Raw genomic sequence first — 14140 nt, 5'->3', positions numbered from 1 at the left:
TAGGCCACAGACTCTGTAGAAGGGAAATGCTGGACACTTGGAACCTGGAACAATGGGCCAAGACTCCAATGACACAAGAATGGGCATAGGGTGTGGCGGGCCAGCCCAAAGGACTCCAGAGGTACAGGAGGAATCTGACCAAGAGGGGGAACGATCTAACCTCTGATGTAGGGATTCCACACATGCAAGATCCATATGACTTGGCAGAATTGCAAGGAGGCGATGGACCTTCCAGAGAGGAGTTGTGTCAGGGCCAAAGAGAGGGTCCCACACTTAAGAGCCTGAGACAGACTGCCATACAGACAAGAGCAAGATGATGTCAGAGGATTCCACAACGTCTACTGGGAGGATGGAGTTCTTTACTCTGAGGCTTGAGAACTCAAAGAAGGGGCAACCAGGAGTTTGGTAGAATTCCTCCTTACTTTGAACCATGACATACCCTGGGCAGGATATTTGGGTCAGAGTAAAACAAGGAGTAGGTTAATAAACCATTTCCATTGGCCCAACATGTCTGCCAAAGTAAAGGAGATCTGTAGCTAATGTGCAAACAGTAAAGCCAGTGGCAAGACAGGGGTAATCCAAAGGCTCCCTTGATACCACAGCAAGTGGCTGAGACTCCCTTTGAAAGGGTTAGTATTAACATTATTGGTCTCCTAGACGCACCAACTGCTTCAGGCAATAGGTATATCTGAAGCATTAGATTTCACATTTCAAGAGAGGATAAAAAGGAAACAAGATTCCAGTTCTCATAAATGGAGCCTAAATCAAAAGTTGAATTAATTCCTTCAAACTCAGATGTTCAATCACTATCACACATAAATAGATATTCGTAATATAAATAAAGGGCTAAGGCGTTGTTCTTAATAGCTGTATGCTTTAGGGTAGATATACAAATCCATATGTACAATACCCAGTAATCAAAAATCAGAAATGACAAGAGTTAATTATAGAATCAGAAACTTACTAATAGTCCCGAATATATCCATCTCACTTGGAATCCTTCAGCCCGTAACACATATACATAGATGATCCAAATTTAAATTAAGGACACCTTAACCAACATGCATATATATTCATAAAAAACAATGGTCTATACATCCAGCATTAGAGTTTTTAGTTGACCCCCTCAAATCCTGAACATCATAACCCTTCTTCCATTCTGTTACCAAAGACCAGATCATTTACCCCAGCTGCCGTTTTTCTGGAAACCTTATGTTTATATAAACACATGTCTATGTTATAAACGGCAAGAAATCTAGATCTCCAAATTCTAAAGGAGGGAGCATCTGGCTTCAACCTTTCTGAGGCAATACAAAGTTGTTCAACAGCCATAAATGTTAAATACAGGTTTATTGTTCGTTTATTTTCACCCAAACTATCCCCAGCCACACCTAGCATCATCATTAAATGGGTAACAACAATCTGTTCCTCGGTAATAGTACTCAAATATCTGCCTATCCCCTGCATCAGGGATGTTAACTTCGGGCATGCATAGAACATACGTATAATATCTGCCTGTTCTGAGCCACATCATTTTGCATTTGCAATCGGAGCCACCAGCATTTAAAAACATTTGCTGGGGTAGAATAAAGATTAAACATCGTCTTAAAATGCTGGGTGTTTAAACTCACCGTTAAAACAATCTTACCAGACAAAGCTAAAGACTCTTCGAGGTATGTATCTAAGGCTTCAAGTCCCAACCTCAGATCCCATCTATCATTCTGCACCTCTAAATCATCCTTCTGTATTTGAAACAATCAATCATACATAGGGCTGAATCTCTGTCTTTGTCTAATAGCCTCAATTAAAGGAACCTCGATCATGAATTTTGCATCTTTTATTGTTTAAATAGAAAATCTCAGACCTGTAGATACTTAAAAAAAGTCTGGCCTCCGTAAATCAAAAGATTCCTGCAATTCAGTAAAAGAATAGAGCTGCGCATCATCATAGATATCACCTATTATGTTAATACCTTTCTGTCTCCATTCTTCCATCACTGCCCCTTGGAAAATAGTAGGCGGATGTAGATGTATAAAAATTAATCTTACTAAGCTCTAAACAACGCTTGACCTGAGCCCACACCTCGAATGCTGCATTTAGCACTTACAATTTAGTTTTTTATAATAACTTGGTTCTAAATTCTTATTCAATCATCTTTCATCTTCCTTTCCTAAGACCATTTCATAGATTATTGGGGCCTCAGCCAAATCTACTTCTTGAGATCCCCCAGTTATTAAGACTGTCAGTCAGTCAGTCGGTCAATCCACTTTATTCGATTACTTAAAATCATAAAAGTACAAAAACGGAACACAGAAAACAATATTACAAATCTTTAGGCATAACAGTTAAAATACATAGGCCTTATTTCAAATCATTATAAAACCCTATCACCCATTCCGACCCCTTGACCTGAGACTAGCAGAGGACCACAAGTGGCAATTTAAGATGATAACGTCCTCAAAGTTCTCTTATTCTTAATCCTCATTGCTGCTACCAAGGATGCAATATTAAAGATATCACCAGGGTTACACAAAGATTGAAGAAAAACTAGCGCTGGTCTAACCTGGGTGAAACCCCTTCCTCTCAGGATAGGTAACAAAAATCTCATGCAAATATGGGAAAACTGTCATATTTTGCACAATGCATGACCAATAATACAAAGTAATATTTGGAGCTGATAGCCCTCTTAAGAGCTTTGGCAGGGTCGTGAATTTAGCTGCTCTCCTTGGCTCTTGAGAGCCACACAATTGTGCTTTTTGTTGCCGCACGGACCTTGCCTGCTAGCGCTTCTTGTGTAAAATTGTAAATTTACTCAGAATCTGTTTTAAACCCACCCGAATCGTGAATCCATTTTATTTTGAATTCTGCACTGTTGTTCTGTGCCGCACCCCTGACGCACATCCAGCTCCCCACCCATAGGCCTTAACAAATTCGCCGGTAGGAGGAGGAGCTTGGAGGCGGGGCGGGGCCGATGAAGTTGCAGCCGCGCGGGAAGCGGGCAATTGTGATTTTTGTTGCCGCGGGGACATCGCCTGCTAGCGCTTCTTGTGTAAAATTGTAAATTTACTCAGAATCTGTTTTAAACCCACCCGAATCGCGAATCCATTTTATTTTGAATACTGCACTGGGTACTTTCTCTTAATAGGAGCTTACCTTTGCGGACTTGTTTCTGTGCCGGTCCTGCTGTGGGGGTGACGCTCCAATCCTCACAGGTGAATCCACGCGGCAGCAGTATAGCGGAACGCCCGGTCTCTCCCTGCCGTCGCAGCTATCTTGTCATCAGCGCGACCGCGGTGGGGGGGAGACCGAGGGGCAGGGAGGAACTACATCTCCCAAGTGCCCTTGCGTTTCCCAGCCGCCTCCGGGGGATCATGACGCGCCAGGAGGCGCTTTAAAGTGCAGAGTGCCCCCCGCGTCGCGGGAGCGCGCGGGAGCTGCGCCGGGCTAAGCCCGGGCAAAGGGCGGGCCCTCTACGGCCCTCCAAGGCCAAACAAGGCTGGGCTGGGCATACCTTTTAACTTCTACGCCCTGACCCTCGATGTATAAAACTCTCGATTAACGAACTCATACCATCAGAAATGTCTACATCCGCGGCTGATGAATTCCCACCCAGGGTAGGAGTATCCATCCTCGGCCCCTTGGATAAATATTTCTCGAGAGCAATTGCCGACGTAGATAGAGATATAGCATTGGCAGCGCGACGTGCGGAACGTCGCCTCTCTATTGAACTATTAAAAAACACAGTCATTGCTCCAATTCCTAAGGAAACAAATATACCACACTTAGAAAACGTCACAATTGAAAATACAGACGCTGATCTGTTTAATACTGAGAATATCCCTTTGATCTTTCAAATCAGCTCTTCCCCAAAGCTGGCTAACATGTCGATATCTGTTGTCACTCAGTCAGACCCACCTCCCCCTACCAACCTTTTAATTGATCTTAATACCCCCATAGATCTAAAAGCTTTTGAACATCCTAGTCAAAATTTTTCTGTGGCTCAAATAGGCTCAGGGGTTGATCAACATGTGCAAACACGACTTCCCCCTCCTATAGAATTTAGACCATTAACTGATAACAATTCTGTAAAAAATAAACGCGGAATCATTTGCTCGCCTCCTAAAAAACGAAGGAAAAGAGGCGGGGAAAAATGGCGAGCTCTGCTCGTAACTTATTGCCATCTAAAGTCTCTTTGAAACAGGAATTAGATGGAATTGTAGAAAGGGTCCCAAGCTTAGCCTCGACTAGCCCATCTGATATCATCCCTTCTTATGTGCCTCCACCATTGAAAGACTTTACTGATGCGATGGAACAGCTTTTGAAAGCCTTGTTGCTACCAATAGTAGAGAGAGTCAAGAGACTAGGCGTGCAATTAGATACTCTTGTCGAAGGTGCTGAACAAACGATTCAAACAAAAAATGATGTAATAAAATCAACGAACTCGAAGGAGGCAGAAAAAGTGACAACTAAGGTCACAGCAACATCCGCTGTAAAAACTGCTACCGTGCCTATGCCTTCTACAAAAATAAATCTAGCAAATACTAAGGTCTCTTCTGCCACCAAGAAGATGCCCCAAGAGTCACAGTCTCTTCAAGTAAACGCACTCGTGGAATCAGCAAGATTGGGGAATAAAAAGACCTACTCCCAGCTGAACAAGGAAAAAATCAAACCAACCCAGATTCTACGTGAAAGAAATGTGGATTTACCCCCAGACGCTTCCAAATATGTTATTATTCTAACAGGGGTTTCGCCCTTACCATCAGGATCTTTTGAAAATTATAACAGCCTAAAAAATAAGATAATTTATTGGCTATGCAACAACAGACCACTGCCACCTCACCTTAATGGTGACATAATTTCTGTGCGACGAACAAATTGGGTGGGAATACGACCAAAGGACATTGAGGGCGATGTCGTGATTGTCACTTTTAGAGATCACAGAGTCATCTCGCATATCATGGATTGGTTTACAGATACTAATAGGGGGCCGATTATTCCAAAAAATTTGAGTTATTTTTATCCTGAAGCCTTGATGCCTCGTAAGAAATATTGTCCAACACAGCCCTGCGAAAACTATCTTTCTTCCCAGCAATATAGATATTCACATAATTTCTATCCCTCAAGGCCAAGATAAATGGAAAACACCTTTCCTCGTTCCTTCCCACATGTTTTCTCTGGCTATGGCCACTGCCCGTCACCTTCAACGCCTCAGTGGAATATTCCTTGTTTTAACCCCTATGCGCCTCTTTCCGGCCTGGATGATATTGAATTACTTTCCACCCTAGATGCATCCTCGACAAATCGCTTTGAGCATCTTCCCAAATATCAAAACCTGAACGATGCGCCTTCTAAAAATCTGAAGTCAAAAACATTTTTGGGAACTAAAAATGGCAGAGAGGGTGTAAGGTCCCCTTTTTGTAAAATCAGTAGCCCGAAGAAAGGGCTTCTTTTCGAGTCTTTGGACTTATACAAAAATGTACACCTTTCTATATTTGGATCACAGCTCGATACAAAAGTTTCTGGTAGCACATTGGCTTTATCAAGGGTGGATAGCCCTGAGAGAGGGAATGTAACTGGTGCGAGCTCTGATGTAGCACCTTTAAATAGCGTTTCTCTGTGTACCAAGATAGACGCTAGTGGGTCAGCAAGTCGGGCAGAACTTCCGGAACCCTTAACCAAACAACCTTGGGTAAATCAGGAGAATAACACAGAGGTATCTTATAATCATTCTATGAACCGTGCCACACTTTCCCAAATCCAGATACTTAGTTGGAATGTGGCTGGCATTTCCACTAAAATAGGCTTATCATCTTGGCTTGATTTAGTTAGTTCTTTTTAAGTTTTATGCTTCCAGGAGACGTGGGTACAAACCCCGGTTCATCTTCTGGGCTTTCAGACCTTGCACTCACCGGCGTTACCGAGTAAGCAAGGAAGAAACAGGGGTGGGCTGTGTGTTAACGTTAACATTGCTAGGGGTTTGAGTGTACGGAAACATTCTCTCACGGAGTCTTATCAAATTATCTCTATTCAAACAGGTAAATCTCTGCATTTGCTAATAATAAATTTTTATAATAATATGCCATTACATGGTTTGGAGAAGGTGTTAAATGAATTGTTTCGCGCCGTTGTTTCTGTTAAAGAGCTGCTTGGGGGGGAATGGGCCATCGCCTTTATGGGTGATTTTAATTGTTACACCTGCCAGTATGCTTCAAGGGGACTCTGTGACTTTATTTCCTCCCCGGATAATGATGATACCTCAAATCATTTCATGCACTCAAAAACAGGGGAGGCACTAAATAGCTTTTTAGCACATTTTAACTTAGCTTTTGCAAATGAGCTATGCTCACCTCCGATACCCTTTAAACCCTCTTTTCATGGAAGAGGCTCAAACTCTACCATTGACTTTGTACTCTTTTCTAAGATGCACGCCTCCTTGATATCCTCATGGGATACGCTAGATCAGATATATGGTGATCATTACCCCATAGCCTTTTCTATTTCTTTACCATCCCATATTATAAGTCATCATACTCATCCGGTAAGGTATGACCAACCAATTTCCATAGGGGCGGTAAAGGGCTACACTCTTAAATGGGAGAATATTGAGCCTGCTGCCCTTCTTAAGAACTTAATAGAGATGAGGTGGGAAGAGGTGCATATTTGTCTTTCTATGACAGAACAGCCTCAAAACAAATTTGGAATCTTTTTCAAAAATACAAGAAACTCTAAAAAAGCTACTTACCCGCCAGTTCAAGCCAGGCCCCTCTATATCTAAAGGATGGTTCGATAACAATTGCACACGAGCACTTAAGATATTGAAAAAGGCTTTACAGTCCATCCCGAAGTCCTTATCTGAGATACGTCAGGCTAGATATCGTTACCGCCATGCTATTAAGAGCAGGATAAAAACTTTGAAGGCGGAGGCTTGGCAGACATTGTTGTCAGCCTCCGAAAGCCGCGATTCCTCGGCTTTCTGGAAGCTAGTCAACGCCCCACTTCCGTGGGTTAAAATGCCTGAGAAGAGGTTAGACCTGGCCATTGATGGAGATACTTGGGCTGCCTATTTTCAACAGCTGTACAGTAACCCAAGTCTTCTCGGTACACCTCCATCGGACCCCATTCTTTCCTCTCCTACTACTACAGAGGGCTTGAGAGAGTGTGTCCCTGATATTGTTTTCTCATGTGATGAGGTCATCCTTGCTATTAAGGAGAGTAGATCTGGCAAGGCCCCCGGTCCAGATGCCATACCAGTGGATGTCTTCAAGGCTGAAATAGATTTTTGGGCCCCGTTATTAACATCCGTCATGAACTGTGCAAACGTTTATGGCCTAATCCCAACCTGGACAGAAGCCATTGTGGTACCTATTTTCAAAAAAGGGGATAGGCATGCACCCTCTTGTTATCGTCTTATCTCCTTGCTTGATGCCCTAATGAAGATTGCGGGACGCATTATCCTAAAACGTATGCATAACTGGACAGAGGAGGCTGATGTCCTCTCTAGATTTCAATACGGTTTCCGAACAGGTAGGGGTACGGTCGAACAGAGCTTAAATTTATATTTTTTAATTTCAAAATATGTCGAGGATAAACATGGTAGCCTTTTCGTTACATTTATAGATTTAAGCTCAGCGTGTTGACCATAACCAGTTATGGAGTGTTTTGGAGCACTTAGGACTGAACCTATCTATTCTTAATTTTATCATTGCTTTGTACAGGGATGCAGGAGCCAGGGTGTGGTACGGACAGAGAGGGGAATCCTCCTCAAGATTCACCATTGGCAGAGGTGTGAGGCAGGGGTGCATCTTAGCCCCCTGCTTTTCTCGCTCTACATAAATGCCGTTGGTAATTTTATGCAGAGTTTTGAATGTGATTACCCTAAGTTAGAGGGCCATGCCGTTCCAATCTTGTTGTATGCAGACGATGTGGCTATTTTGTCTCAAACAAGGTTGGGGCTGCAAAGGGCGGTTACTAAATTTACTCTCTTTATGAAAGAAAAGGGTTTGAAGGTAAACATTGCTAAGACCTTTTCCCTGGCTTATAGCAAGGGAATAAAGAAAACCCCATGCCCGATATTCATCGAGGGAAAAAAGATAGACACTGTAGAACAATTTCCATATTTGGGTATTTGCTTTCATAGAAAGGTGTCCTGGCAACCCGCTGTAAAAGCTAGGAAGCTTGCTTTTTCAAGAGCGATTGGCGCACTTTGAGATTTTGCTAGTAAAATTGGGGGGAGACCAGTTAAGCAGCTTATTACCATTTACAAAGCAGAGTGCGTATCAACGGCAATCTATGGGGCAGGGCTCTGGGGGATCGATACAATAACATCAATCCAGAAGGATGAAAATAAGTTCCTCAGATACCTCCTAGGTTTGCCGAAGTCAACATCCACTTATTTGACGCACATAGAGTTGGGGCTACCGTTTATCTCTGATACAATTAAGACCATTCTCTTATGGCATAAGCTTTGGACTACCCCAGAAACGGCTTTTAATCGTGAAGTAATAGCTGATTGCCAAAAATTGGAGGGGGCAAAACACATAAAATGGATGTCTTTCGTTGAAAGGATGTGCCTTGAAATTGGCCGCCCGGAGTTTTTTATTGACCCATCGAGCGTGGAGCAAATATCGAGGAAAGCCTTGAGAAGGCTCTTAATGGACCATTTAGAAGCCAAAAGATGGTCTACCTAAAAGGACAATAAAACTGTCTTGTCTTTCCAAAGGATCACCATGGTTCAGGGTCTTCAACTATACCTGGCAGCTGATATTAATTGCTTTTCAAGAATGCTCCTCTCCAGATTTAGATTGGGCTTCTTTTTTCGGCTAATTACTTTCCCCTCTTGCAATGATTGGTCTCGAAACCTGCTCCCTTGCCCTTGTGATGATATTGCACCCCAATCTAATATACATTGCATACTTTTCTGTAAATATTATCAAGTACCTAGGAAATCTTTACTGAAACCTCTATTGAAGACCTGGGGACTGCGGTCTCGTAAGGATGCTTTTGTTCGTTTACAACAATTGGAGAATAGGGAAGTGATACTTATTGTGGAAAAGTTTTTAAAATTGTTGTTAAGGTTCAGGAAGTCGATATGATACATGAATTTTTTATAATTATTTATTGTCTATATATTCTTTTTAATATCTTTTTTATTGTCAATGTCAACTCCTCTGTTTCTTGTGAAGCTACGTTCTTTTGGCATTTTATAGATCTATATGTGGTTTTTAATTGCAATTCGATTATTGTAATGTGTGCTTTTATGATATCCTTGTGATTATCGAATAAAGCTTATTGAATTGAATTGAATTGAATACTGCACTGTTGTTCTCTACCACACCCCTGACGCACATCCAGCTCCACACCCATAGGCCTTAACCAATCGGCCGGTAGGAGGAGGATCTTGGAGGCGGGCCGGGCTTGAATGTACATCTCCACGCGGAAGCGCAGTGGATGCGCACAGCGGATGCGCCGGCGACGCACCGAAGGCACGCCAAAGGCAAGCCCGTCTGCGCCCATCCACGCCCAAACTGGCCCAGGGGCCACGAACCCTGGTCAAACCATCGTCTATTCTTCTCTGGCACTAAGATCGTTAGCGCAACCGCAAGTCCCGTTAGCTCATGCTGTATATAACCGTATCCTGACCAATGGAATCCTACAAGATCAAGTGGGTCACTCCACTCCATCTTTCCTGGCTACCCATTCCTCCCTCACCATTTGCCCCCTCTCAGTTAACCCAATCACTCTTCGTGCCCTCTACCTCAACACTCGATCTCTGGTTAAGCACCAGCTAGACATTTTCATGCTGCTAACTTCAGAAAAACCGGATGTATTGCTGATCACTGAGACCTGGCTTACCCAGAACTCCACACCAGATATTTTAGCAGGTCTCCCCTCAGATTATTATATTTTGAATGCCAGTCGGCCCTCAGGGAAGTTGCGTGGGGATGTCGCTGCCCTCATACATAAAAACCTTAAGTTTGTCATTATGACTTCACTTGAATTGCCAGAAGTAGAGAACATTGTCGTTACTCTTAACTCCAATACTGGATCTCTTGCACTGGTGCTTATCTATCGCCCCCCCCAGACTATGCCTTCCTTCCCACTCTCCTTAAGTGAGCAAATGGCCAACCTCGTCATGAACCGCGCTAGGGTCCTACTTATCGGGGACTTGTACTACTGGTTCAACGACGATCGTTGCGGACCACAGGTGGCAGAACTTTCCGAATTGCTCTCCAACTTAAATCTGTCCCAGCTCCTATCTTCCCCATCTCACATAAAGGGGCACACCCTGGACCAAATGTGTTCCTACAACCTCACATTGTCGGTACCCTTAATCTCTCCCTGCATTTGGTCGGACCACCATCTGATTGAATTTACAGTCACTTTCAAGACCCCCAAGGTGGCGGGAGGATTAAAAAGAAAGTGGAAAACCCTTAATTCTAACATTAATTCCATGGAAAAGGACATTGCGGACTGGCTATTGTCGGCTAGCGACACACATGCTCCTCTGATCAAATTCTCTCGTGCTAGACACCCTGACGTCCACAAATGGTTTACTACCAAATTAAAAGACCAAAAACTCAAGCTCCATTAATTGGACAGGAAATGGAGGCTCTGCTATTACATCTATCATAGACAGCAGTTTCTGTTAGCTCGCAAGGATTATAAAAAAGCCATACAGACTGCTAAAGCTGCTCATTTCTCAGCGAGAATACTTAACGCCCACAATAAACCCAAGGAAATGTTTAATATTGTAAATGATCTTAGTAGTGATGAGAGAAAATTACCTAGCCAGGCTCCCATCCAAGAGCTGTTTAATTCTCTGAATAGTTTTTTCTTGGAAAAAATTGGCATCATCAAGGCTAGCATTCCCCCCACTATTAATATGGAACCACTGGATGACATCTCCAGAAATTTAGTCACTATGAATCATTTCCCAGCTATATGTCCTAACACACTTTCAGATCTCATGACCCGTGTAAAGTCAGGGTGTCCCAATGACTGCTGCCCACCTCCTGTCCTTAAGGACACATTCTCAGCGTTACCGCATAGCATTCTCCCTTTTCTCCCTCCCGAATCACCCAGCAAAGGAGTGGTACCCAGTGCCTTCAAGAACGCCACAATAGTTCCTCTCTTAAAAAAGCCCGGGGAAGATCACCTGAATCCCTTCAACTATCGCCCTATATCCCTCCTTCACTTCTTGGCTAAGATCATGGAGGCCCACATGGCCAGGTGCATTTAGAACTTTATTAAATAATCAGAATATTTGGAGCCAAATCAAGCCGGCTTTCGGCCAGGTCACTCCACGGAGTCTGTAATTCTTGCAGTTCTGGATACATTAAGAGCAAATGCTGACATGGGGGTCCCCCAGGCTCTGGTGCTCCTGGATCTGTTGGCTGCATTTGACACGGTTGACCATAAGATCTTGTTGAACCGTGTCGAACAAGCAGGTATACAAGGTCCTGCATACAACTGGATCAAGTCTTTTCTTACAGGCAGAACTCAAGCAGAACGTCTTGGTGCCTTTACTGCTCCTAAAGTGTCCAGGGTTCATCCCTTTCCCCACTGTTATTCAATCTCTACCTTAGGCCCTTGATCCATTCACTAAAAAACAGGAAAATAACCATCTTCAATTACGCTGACGACCTCCAGCTTGTCTTCCCCCTGGACTCTCCTAACTCCGCCACGGAATTCCAAACTACCATGCTCCACATCCAGCGTTGGATGGATCGTAACCATTTGTAGCTCAACCCAGCTTGCCCGGGAAGAGCAATGTCTGCTGCGGACCGCATATCTGGCCAAGCGAAATAGGCCCTCCCTCTACCCCTTCCCCTTCAGTGAAAAGTTTAGGGGTTACAATAAATGCAGATCTCTCACTCAGAGGACAAGTGGGTGCAGTGATTTCCACCAATCTCTTCCAATGGCGTAAAATCAGGAAGATTGCTCACTTGTTGACCCACTCAGCCTCGTTCAGGTTGTGATAGCGCTGGTCCTCTCACGCCTGGATTTCTCAAACTCTCTTTATATCGGTCTGCCACAGTTTCTGCTCAAACACCTACAAATAGTTCAGAATCAGGCGGCAAGATTAATTTACAAACAGCCGAGATGGCAATCGGCTAGGTCCTTGCTGATTAAACTTCACTGGTTACCTGTGGAGCAACGTGCTGCGTTTAAGACGAGTTCCCTATCCTTCAAAGCATTGCACTGCAATAACCCAAAATTTATCAGTGATATGATCATAAAGCACGTGCCTCAGTGCAATTTACATTCAGCCCACCTTCACCTTCCCACTCTCTATCCCGGCCATCAAACTCAAACGTCAGGGAGGCTGCAGGTTCTCTTACCTTGCCTCCAAATTCTGGAACTCTCGCCCATTGACAACCAGGAGCTGTGACAACCTATTGGGATTCAGAAAGGCCCTGAAAACATGGCTGTTTGGGCTAGCCTATTAAATAGGTCTTCACGCAACAACACCATGCATGATTAGCGCCATGAAACCTTCGGTGACCGTGAGCTTTATAAGCTTTTGTTAACATTAACATTAAAATTAACACAAGAATCTAAAGCATAAATATTCTAACTTTCTTTACCACTCCTTGCCGTTTAAAATGGAGCTAAATAAATATAACACCTGTGGAGGATATTCATCTTGAATATGTTGCTTCACCCTATTAATGAGAGATGTTATGTTGTGTTATGTTAATAAGAATTTATCAAGCGCACGGTCACCAGATGTTTCATGGCGCTAATCGTATGAGTGTTAATGCGAGGAGCCAGATTAGCAGTGTTACCCGAAGAGCCATGTTTTCAAGGTCCTTCTAAAGCCCAGTAAGTAGTCACAGTTCCTGATTGAGAGTGGAAATGAGTTCCAGAGCCTAAGTGTCAAATAGGAGAACCTTCGCCCACCTTGCCTTTTTAGTTTTGATGGTGGGAATAGTAAGGAGATGACAGTGAGCAGATCGAAGGTTGCGCATAGGGACATGTTTGGTGATCAGGCTATTAAGAAATTTAGGGCCATTACAGTGCAATGTTTTGAAAACTATACAACCTGTCTTAAAAGCGGTGCATTGTGCAATGGGCAGCCAATGTAGTTTAAACAGAAGGGGCCTGGCCGATTGCCATCTCGGCTGTTTGTAAATCAATCTCACCGCCTTATTCTGGATCATTTGGAGGCGGTTAAGCAAGCCCTGAGAGAGGCCAGTGTAAAGAGAATTAGAAAAATCAAGGCGTGAGAGCACCAGGACTACTACCCCCTTGGACCAGAGCTGAGTGGGACAGCAGGTGCGCGATTTTCCTTATTTTACGTAACTGAAAAAGATTTGTGGAGACCACAGCGCCCATGTGTCCTCTAAATGATAGATCGGAGTCTATGATTACCCCGAGACTTTTCACTGATAGAGAAGGGACGGGAGGTAGGCCTAAATCGCCTGGCCAGAAGTGAGATCCCCAATAAATGTAGCTCTTCCCAGGCAGCACCAGTTCCATCTTGCCTGGGTTGAGCTTCAATTGATTCAGATCCATCCAGCGCTGAATATGATGCATTGTGGATTGGAATTCGGCAGCTACTTTGGGAGAATCCAGAGGAAAAACTAGCTGGAGATCATCAGCATAATTGAAAACAGTGGTTCTCATGGCTTTAAGTGAGTGAATCAGAGGCCTAATATAGAGATTGAACAATAGTGGGGACAGGGATGAACCCTGTAGGACCCCACAGGAAGTGGACAAATTGGGGGAAGTGTAGTTCCCAAGACGCACTGCTTGGGTTCTGCCAGTGAGAAAGGACTTAATCCACTGAAAGGCAGCGCCCCGAATACCAGCTTGTTCGACACGGTACAGTAAGATGTTATGGTCGACCGCGTAGAACGCGGCCGACAAGTCCAGAAGCACAAGTGCCTGCGGGGTCCCCATGTCAGCATTGGTCCTCAAAGTGTCCATCACTGCTAGAATAACAGACTCCGTAGAGTGAGCAGGCCGGAATCTGGCTTGATTAGGCTCAAGATAGTCAGATTTTTCAATGAAATTGGAGAGGCACCTAGCCACGTGGGCCTCCAGGATTTTTGCAAAAAAGGGAAGGAGGGAAATAGGGCAGGAATTTGAGGAATTTGAAGGGTCTGCTCCTGGTTTCTTTAGAAGAGGGACTAAT

The sequence above is a fragment of the Lissotriton helveticus genome, chromosome 11, assembly GCF_964261635.1.
Source record: "Lissotriton helveticus chromosome 11, aLisHel1.1, whole genome shotgun sequence".
In the NCBI taxonomy this organism is placed as follows: domain Eukaryota; kingdom Metazoa; phylum Chordata; class Amphibia; order Caudata; family Salamandridae; genus Lissotriton; species Lissotriton helveticus.
Note: the sequence above shows the minus strand (reverse complement) of the source record.